Raw genomic sequence first — 9688 nt, forward strand, 5'->3', positions numbered from 1 at the left:
TTAAAGGTAACATTATTATCGAGGGCACCTCTTAGGCTTTTTATTATATTTTAATTTTAAAGCGAGTCATGAGTATTTTAAGTCTTATTATTATTGTCGTTTCGTACACAAAAGTTCAATACGTGGTCGAGTTGAAGACAAGCAGACTCGCATTCTCTGATCAACGGAAAGAAGCCTCTTTTTGTTTTTTATGTTTGTTAGTGTCGAAAAGCCTAACTTTCCGATGTTGTTGTGGACGTCAAGTGCGTGAGTGTGCCGTGAAAACTTGTGATGTATAATAATGTGCCGTGAACCAAAAAAGGTTGAGAACCACTGTTTTAAGATATACAAACAATTTACAATTTTAAAATACACATAACTCACTTTAAAATTAAAACATAATAAAATGCCTACGAGGTGCCCTTGATAATAATGTTACCTTTAATTTTTCTAAGAGGTCAATTTACTCTAAATCTTAAACTAACGGACCTAAACGTGATCTGCTGAGCATAAAATTTGTTATGTTACGCGTTTGTAAGACGAATACAACATATGCGGGTGTAACGTCCTCTTAACTTTGTGCAGAACGAAAATCGCTGCTTAGAGGACGTGATATCCGCATGAGTCGTTTCCGTCTTACAAGTGCGTAACATTACAAATTAATAAATTATAGTATAGGTACGTTCAGCAAAATACGTGTACCTCTTTTGGTTTAAAATTTAGAGTGAATTGACCTCTAATAAAATTTAAAGGTAAGATTATTACTTAGACAACCTCATAGATTTTTATCATATTTTAATTTTAAAGCGAGTCACGAGTATTTTAAGATTTAAAAACTATTTACAATTTTTCTACAGTTAAACACCTATATCAAAAGGAAAATGGGGGTGGGAAATATAATATTAATGTTTGACAAAATTTTGAACTGGGGTGAAAATTAAAAATACACTTGGTCACCGCCCTTGATGAAATTTCTAGCGACGTCATTGTCTGCAAATATACCTATTACATCATTACGTATTTAGGTATATGACTTTTTGATCACGCTTAAATGGGTACTTAAAAAAAAAAATTTTTTCGGCGTTGGGCTTTGTTATATTATCATATTTTTGATTTATTTGCGTGTAGACTGTGGAAAATTATTCACACGAATTCTAATCGACTTTAGTCCGCACTTATTTTAACTTCTGCATAAGCCACTCCGACCATAGCGAGGAGTTCGACCTTTATACATCGATCCAACTAGTGTTTATCGAGGCTTCTATAATTTTACGAAAACTGTTTACATCATACTTAGGTACTCCTGCACAGCTAGCACTCGACGCCACAGTAATATCATTGGGATAAACCTATACCTCGAACGACGATATAGGACCGTTGTGGTAGTAATTTAGTCACGGTATAGGTTAGGTAGGCTATAGTCATATATGACTACTTCTATAAATAGGCGTAAAACGTATATAAACGAGCAAACATATAGACTTAAGAGAGCTTATAATACATTCCTAATGCGAACGGATAGAATTTTTCAATTAGGATCATTTGTATTTCAGCTGTGAACTCTTTATTTAAGGTCATATACCCGCAGCGGTATAATAAGCTCCAACGACCCTCCGTAAAACGCTGACGAGTGGGCGCTGACTGGCGAGTGAACGATAGTCATCACGTCGTTTGCTAAATAGGCCAGATTTGTGAAATTCTACAAATAAAAAAAGACTGCGGATATAAGTCTCGGTGGAATACGATTCTTGTTATAAATAAATATAAAGACTTCACGGAAATTTCCAAGTCCGAGAAAAATATCGTACCTACCTACCTATACTACGCTGCCGAGTCGTTTTGAAATTGTCGTTTTATTTTATTCACATCGTATAGGTCGTCTATATTGTCTGTAATATAGAGGGATAATAAGCTTGTCCAGACGACTGTAACGAGCACGATGTAGGTGTGTCGGTGGCAGTCCCTGTAGACTGACTATAACACTGCTGTAGACAGCTCTTACGACCGAAAAACTGCACTGGGGATAAAAAAAATTTTACCGGAAATAGAAAATTATGATGCCTACAGTGCGGATCAAGCGCCAATTTCCCTGTTTCCACAGACATAATATTATTATTTATTTTCTTTAAAATGGTACCTATACGGCTATACTTATGTACGAAGTGATTTTGCGGAATGTATAATTTTTCGTAAAAATGTGTTGCATTACTATAATACTAATAATATTGATAACTAATTCAAAATTTCAAATTTTTGGGGGTCTGGTAAAAAATTACATCATAACCAATGGTGTTTATATAACCACAGAACAATATATGATATATAAAACAGAGAGCTATGCCATAGAGAAATTTCAGGTACACTTAAAATCATGTATGATGTATCTACTATACATATATAAGACTATAAGGCTATATCTATACAATCGGCAATCGCTATAAGCTAAGTCTTAAGTATGTATTGTTTATTATGCCTAGAACAGTAATATACAATTATTACAATACAAAATCATATGTCACCTGCAGTTAAAAAAATCCGGTCTCTTAATGTTATTAATTGTTATTAGTCAATAGTAAAACAATTAAATTTAATAATACAGGTACATCGTCACATCGACTTGTCGAGTACGATACAACTGTCAACTACTACCTATATGTAACTATATAAGTATAATGTTATAATATGTATAGAAACTGTTATAATCTTTATTTTAGTATTTCATCTTTATTTGGTATTAAATTATTCGCGATTTTAAATTGTGATGCCAATAACATCATCGCTTGAAATCAGTCAACCGATTAGATAAATTCTTATTCTATGCAATCAAACAATTAGAGTGATGGATACAAACATACAAATAAATAGTCAATAATAAATACGATTATATTCAAAATAAAATTTAATATTCAATTGATATTCACTGGTATAAACGTTTAAAATGAACACTTGATGATTTGATTTGAAATTATCTTTTATAAGGAATATTATTATAAATACGTTGCTAAAATAAATGTTTGTACGCCACCACATTCTCTTAGCTAATTCAGTTGCGAAGAGCTAAATTGATAATAATAATGTTATGGACAATATAAAACTCTGGTCTCTGGACACTGATGTAATGTATACCTATTTAATATTTTGCCTATACTATACGCCGGCAACACAATAAGTTATCGCGAAGCATATAACACCATTGAGTAATTAATTATATATTGAAGCATGGTAAAAACTAAAAATACTTGGTGTATTGGAAAAATTATATTAATAAATTTAATATATATATATATATATATATTATACAATATAGCATATAAGTTGGGTACTCAATGGTAAAATGTTTATAGGTATACTTATCACGAATAACTTCGGGATAACAACTAATTTAATTATTTTATGATAGTACCTAGTCTTCAATTAATACTTTAGATGTGCATAGGTAATAGGTATATGATTAGTGATACTATAACTAATTTACAATAAAAAAAAGTTCAATATTCTGAACGGTGGGTGCTTCAGATCCCAAATATCTCCCTTCCATAAATCCACTACCTCATACACCTAATTTTTATCAGTATTTAAAGCGATTTTTTTAACGTTTATAATGTTTATAAACTATTATAGGTACCAATATACCTATAGATAATATGTAGGTAGGTATAGGTAGGTGCTTAATAAATTTCAATATTATATATTTAATTGGTTATATATATCGTTGTAAAAACCTACTATGAATACACTATACAAGAACATTAAGAACTAAAAAGTCCAGAATAAAGATACAAACTTCATGTCTAAAAACGTACTCTTTTAAAGACATTCTCAGAAGTTGATTATAATTAAACAATTGCACAACAGCTGTTCCATTATACAGTTAAAACATCAAGCCGTGTGTAATATAATACGAATTTATGTTTTTTTTTTACGTTTTTGTGGAATATATGCAATATTATGTTTAACCATGCATCGTTATAAATTATACAACTCATAATAATTCAATATTTATATACATAAGCGCAATTAGGGGCTTGGGGGGCTTAGCTTTCCCAGTTTATCCATAGCCCCATCAGATTTTAAACGAGTATGGGACAAAAAAGATTTATTTAGTTATTTATCTATTTTATGTATAGAAAGAGACATTGCTAATTTAATCGACACTCAGCTCATTGTTGATCAATTTTCAAAAAAGGATAGGCGTATTACTTTGATATAATATAATAATACTGATAATATGTTATGTGTTATGAGTTTATACTTATGTAATTTATCATAATGATATTCTCATTTTATTATATATTTATTATGAGTAAGTATGTATAGCTTATTTTTACTGAACTAATAACCAGGTTACTTAAAACTGTAGGTACTGTCAAAACATACCTTCCTGCCTTATTTACAAACAATTTAATATTTAGGGCTTTTGCCACATCCCTCTTTTTAAAAAAACGTATATATAACATATAAGCCACTGATTAGTGATTATGAGGGGTAGAAAATTTTTTGATTACACATGAGACTTGTAAATATTTTTAGCCCCCTCAGATTTTTGACCCTAGTTGTGCCTATGTTTATATACATACATACCGGGAGTTCGCAGAAACAGGGAACACTTTACACAACTGTGGCCTAAACATATTTTTGAATTCTGTCTGAGGTTCATTAAACTATGGGCTATTGAATAAAAAAATGACTTTTACTTATAATTATTTCAAGTATTTTGAGCACGTGAAACATAATTTAACTTGAAACCATTAAAAACCATTAAAACCAGTGGCGCACCCAGGATTTTCGAATGGGGGGGGGCTAAATCTATATCGGTATTCGGTACCATAATAAACACAACGTTTATGCTTTGCTTATACTAGGTCATTGTTACTAAAGATAATACGTTGTATTCAATACCGTTTTTTAGAAATATCATGGTTTGTACTTTGTCTTTTTTAATATAAAATGTATTCTAAAACATGGCCAATGGGAGGGGCTGAAGCCCCCTAAGCCCCCCCCTGGGTACGCCACTGATTAAAACTTTAACCCATATTTTGAATATCATTCAATGTAAAGTGTTTATATTATTTTAAACGACCGATTTCGATAAATATTGACTGTGCGTCCGTGTCCCAATAGAAAATACAGTGACACAGTGTTGTTAAATTTAATTTTATTGTAGGTATTTTATAGAAACATTGTGTACCAGACAAATGATACCGCTGATGATGCTTATACCGAGGACCACGCCAATTTTCACGTTTTCATGGGGCATAATATTATTTTCCATGACAAAATAATTTTATTCTGTCATGATATTTTCTTCAAACTTGTGTTCGAGTTGATGTTGGAAAATTCGTATAAATTTGTTTATTCACAAATGCGCATAAGTATTTAGTGCATTACTTAATGATATTCGTTAGTCGTAATTCGATTTTAAATTCAAAATTTCAAAGACGCGGTGCCAAGTAGGTAAGTGACATCATAATCTGTAGTGTTGCAAAGTGGAATGGAGCACCCATAAGGCTCCCCATGGCGTTTAGTGTAATTTCGAGTAGTTCACTTAAAATTCAAAACCATTATACAGATAGGTACATGATAATATTGTGATAATAACATAAGCTAAGTGTATAGGTCTTAAAATATTACGTCATAATGTATGCATTACCTATATTATATATTATATTATATATTTATGTCATTTTTATAAAAAAAATCCGCCCCCCCTTAAAAATGCAATTGACCTTGTATAGTTAAAACAATCCATGCTGTATACATATTATACATATATTTATAAATTATAATTGAATAATATATATCGTTATTCGTTATAGATACAAAAGCTTAAACAGTCCTTTTATATATTATATATATTAAGCATGAATATATTTTCAATTTAGTTTTGCCCTTGTTTATAAAATATATTCCTAGTTAATGGTTTTAAAACTTATTTTCTGAAACCCGGAATATGATTTTCTTTTCATCACGGATTATAATAATTAATATTTTTATCGTACCCTGAATTACGTAATTCGGTATATTTTGTAATACACGATGACGTCGTACAATCTCGATGGGATGACGATTTCAACGAAAACGCAGTTGGTGGTACAACAACACATAATATTATTATTATTATTTTTAATATTTACCTTTCCTATGTAATTTATTGATTTCATTCAATTCCTCGTCGTCATGCCGAATTACTAAATTGTAATATAATAATATCACTATAATTTAAACTCGTATAATGATACCTATATAAAGACTGAAATGCAGAGAGCCATACAATTAATGATATTACGAACGTATTGAAGTAAGCTCCATAAATGTATATGCGGTATATACGAACCTTATGGTTGTATATACTTAACAAGAATTATGTACCTACGCATTATTAAATTACGGACGTAATACACTGCTTTTTAGTTTCCGAACGCAAACCCCACGCTACCCACAACACTGGAAAAAAAATCTCAATGCAATTTGATTTTTTTAATGTCAAAGCTTTTTTTTTCTTCAGATTATATGACGGAGATTCTTACACACGATGGGTAGTGCGCGGGTACAAAAAGTCGCAAAAGCTGTGCAGTGAACATAATATATAACGTACACTGCAAGTAAAGACAATCCAATAACGTAAGTGACTTCGGATATATATGTTTTACAATATACATATAATATAGTTAGGTACGTTAACATAACCTAACTACCAAAAAACATAATATTTTAATGTAGGAACACTGTCTCCCAGACTCTCTCCTCCAGACTGGTGATATTGTTGCGAGTTTGTGACATACCTAGATCTCATAATATAATATTCCTGGAATTTCCCGCACAAATTAATGTCGTATCGATGTGGTTCAGTGGTGTGTTCGGCTTTTTGTAAGGGGGGAATATATGTTTTTGACTATTCTCAGACCACGTTACATAACAGTAAACATACTATCATTTCGTTATCATATATATATATATATATATATTCATAACAAATATTAGCTAAATGGGGGTGAGAGAGATATGACGTACTTATCAACCCACGTGAGCACATCAATGACGTGGTCGATTTATTGCTGTTCATGCGCCGGAGAAATTCGCTCTTTTCATGATTACGACGGACAAGCGTTCAGTAGATAAACTAAACTGCATAAACAAAAATGTTCTGAATTTTTACGATCCAAGCAATATTATTGGCCAACAAAATATAGCTCTCCCACTTGGCTGATAAGTATATTATTTAATATTAAAAATATTATGTAATGGTCAGATGGTATAATTTATCGTCCCATTCTTCCATAACGGTGGCATAAATAAGTCTAATCCCTTTTTAACATAAGCATAACATTTTTTTTTTTATCAGGTCTTTCTTATATTCTCTGTATAGTATATTAACATGACTATAAATACTATTTAAAATGTAGGTATGGTATATGTTATGAACGATAATTTATAATAACTTATCAGAATAATAAATTAAATAAGCAATGAATCATAAACTAATAACGAATAATATGTAACGATACTTTAGAGAGTAGAAATATTATTCTAACATAATATATATATATTACATTATAACTTGATACCTGTATTTTGTATACCTAATATAAACCTTTTTTAGTGACGTGATAGACATATTATGTGTTGCATAAAAAAAATATTGTCGTAGTATTCAATAATATAATTAATGGATTTTTTGTTATTCTGCATAAATCAAAGTAGTTTATCCGTTAGATAAGCGTAAGTTTTTCATTAAAAAAAAAAAATTATTAATAAATTAAAGTTAATATGAAAACTATACAGGCATTGAAGAAAAACACGAATCTCTACACGTGGTTTCATAGGAGACTTTCGTAGTTCCGTTATTTTCGTAACCCAGAATAATAATCTTACCACTGTAAGATTAGGACTACAAAAGAAGAGGTGTTGTGACATGATTATAATAACTTGACGATTATATCAACTATACAACAAAAAATATTTTTATTTTTTTTATTTGAAAATATACAATCTAGACCTGTTGGCATAATAAGTATAATATGTGTTTTGACTGTTTTGAGTACAATTTTAAATTACAGTAATGTATTAACATGTATCTAGAGAAATCATCTATTAATGACACTCATAGCTTGCTTTTATTTATTTTTCTCTTATTTTTTTTCTTGATTTATTATAGTAGGTTTAATTTGTGAGGGATAGTCGATCCCGGCACCATTTGCGTTTTAGGCGTCCCCGAATTTCCGGGAATGGGTGTAGCAACATTTTTTATTAGTGGGTTTTGGTTTGATAATAGTCGATAAACGTTGGTCATGTATTTTCGCTTCTTCGTGAACCGCTTTTAGTTTAAACTGTTTAAAGTCAGAATGTATAGAATCGTTCGAGACGTAGTAGGGAGCATTTAAAAGTTTACGAAGTGCTATATTTTGGAATGTTTGTATTTTGTTTATGGGTCCAGACAGGTTTTATTGAAGATTTATAAATTAACAATTTAGTGTTAACGTGAGTGTGTTTGTTATTTACAATATAAGTTTTTAGTGAGCGTAGTCGATGGGTTAGGTTAAGTCGTTTAGATTTAATATGTTGGGCCCAGGTAAATCTGCAATCAAGAGTTAATCCGAGATATTTTACGGTTTGTGAACTAGGAATTTGAGTGCCGTTCAAGAATACAGGAGGACAAGGTGCAAGTTTGAGGGCAAATGTGGTATGAATAGATTTAGATTGATTTATTTTTAACCTCCATTTGGTGTAACAAAAAATATGAATTAAAAACGTACAATAATAATTGAGGAGACGTTTACGGACGAAAAAAACCAAGTTAAATTTGTCGCTAAAGAATAGTAGTTCATCATGAAAAATCCGTCATGTCTGTAGAAGTGTAGAGTACTATTAAATTATAAATTAAGAATTTCATTGTAAAGATTGTATTGTAGGCACTGTAATCTAGCCTTAATAGGTATTTGTTGTATTATCAATATATTGTGATATCACATATGTACAACGAGTACTGAGTAGTCTCAGACCTCGATTGTTCTGTATTTGTTCTCTCTCATGTAATTAATAAACCGTTTTTTTCAAATTAAATATAAATGTCTATTCATTCTACAGTATATTTCAAATAAAAATAAATGATGAAAAAACTAATTCCGAGATTTATTTCGAAAATATTGATCATCATATTTTAAATTTTTACATAATTTGGAAGTAAAGTTTATGTTGTCATACTCATAATATAAATAATATGTCGTTTAACCGTTTAAGCAATTATAAAAAATCACAATTACAAACTTATTGTGTATTATAATAATGTATAGAGGAGAGAGGATTGTATTATTATTATTATTATTACCTATTATTCACAAAATGAATTAGAGTATTTTGTTGTAGATATTATAAAGAAATAAAAATAATTTCTACGACTTGATTTTTTCCTTATCTGTGATTCTCATTTCTCACTATAAACTATAATTATTGTTTGTTATACAGTACTGACAGTATTGTATATTATAAATATTATAATATTCTGCTGTGAGATTGCGTGCCTGTGGAAATCTAAAATAATACTCAATAATACTCATTAATTAACAATTTGCGATTATTATACAACAACGTTGAGTAAAAAAATAACATTATTCATTCTAACCAAACGATACATTGTAAAATTCTTGACTAGATTTGGTACACGAGTAGGAACTGGAAGTTATAATTCAATACTAGTTTTAAATTTTTTTCT

This window comes from Diuraphis noxia, unplaced genomic scaffold (genome assembly GCF_037042655.1).
Source record: "Diuraphis noxia isolate RWA-SAM2 unplaced genomic scaffold, SU_Dnox_SAM2 contig0009, whole genome shotgun sequence".
NCBI classification, from domain to species: domain Eukaryota; kingdom Metazoa; phylum Arthropoda; class Insecta; order Hemiptera; family Aphididae; genus Diuraphis; species Diuraphis noxia.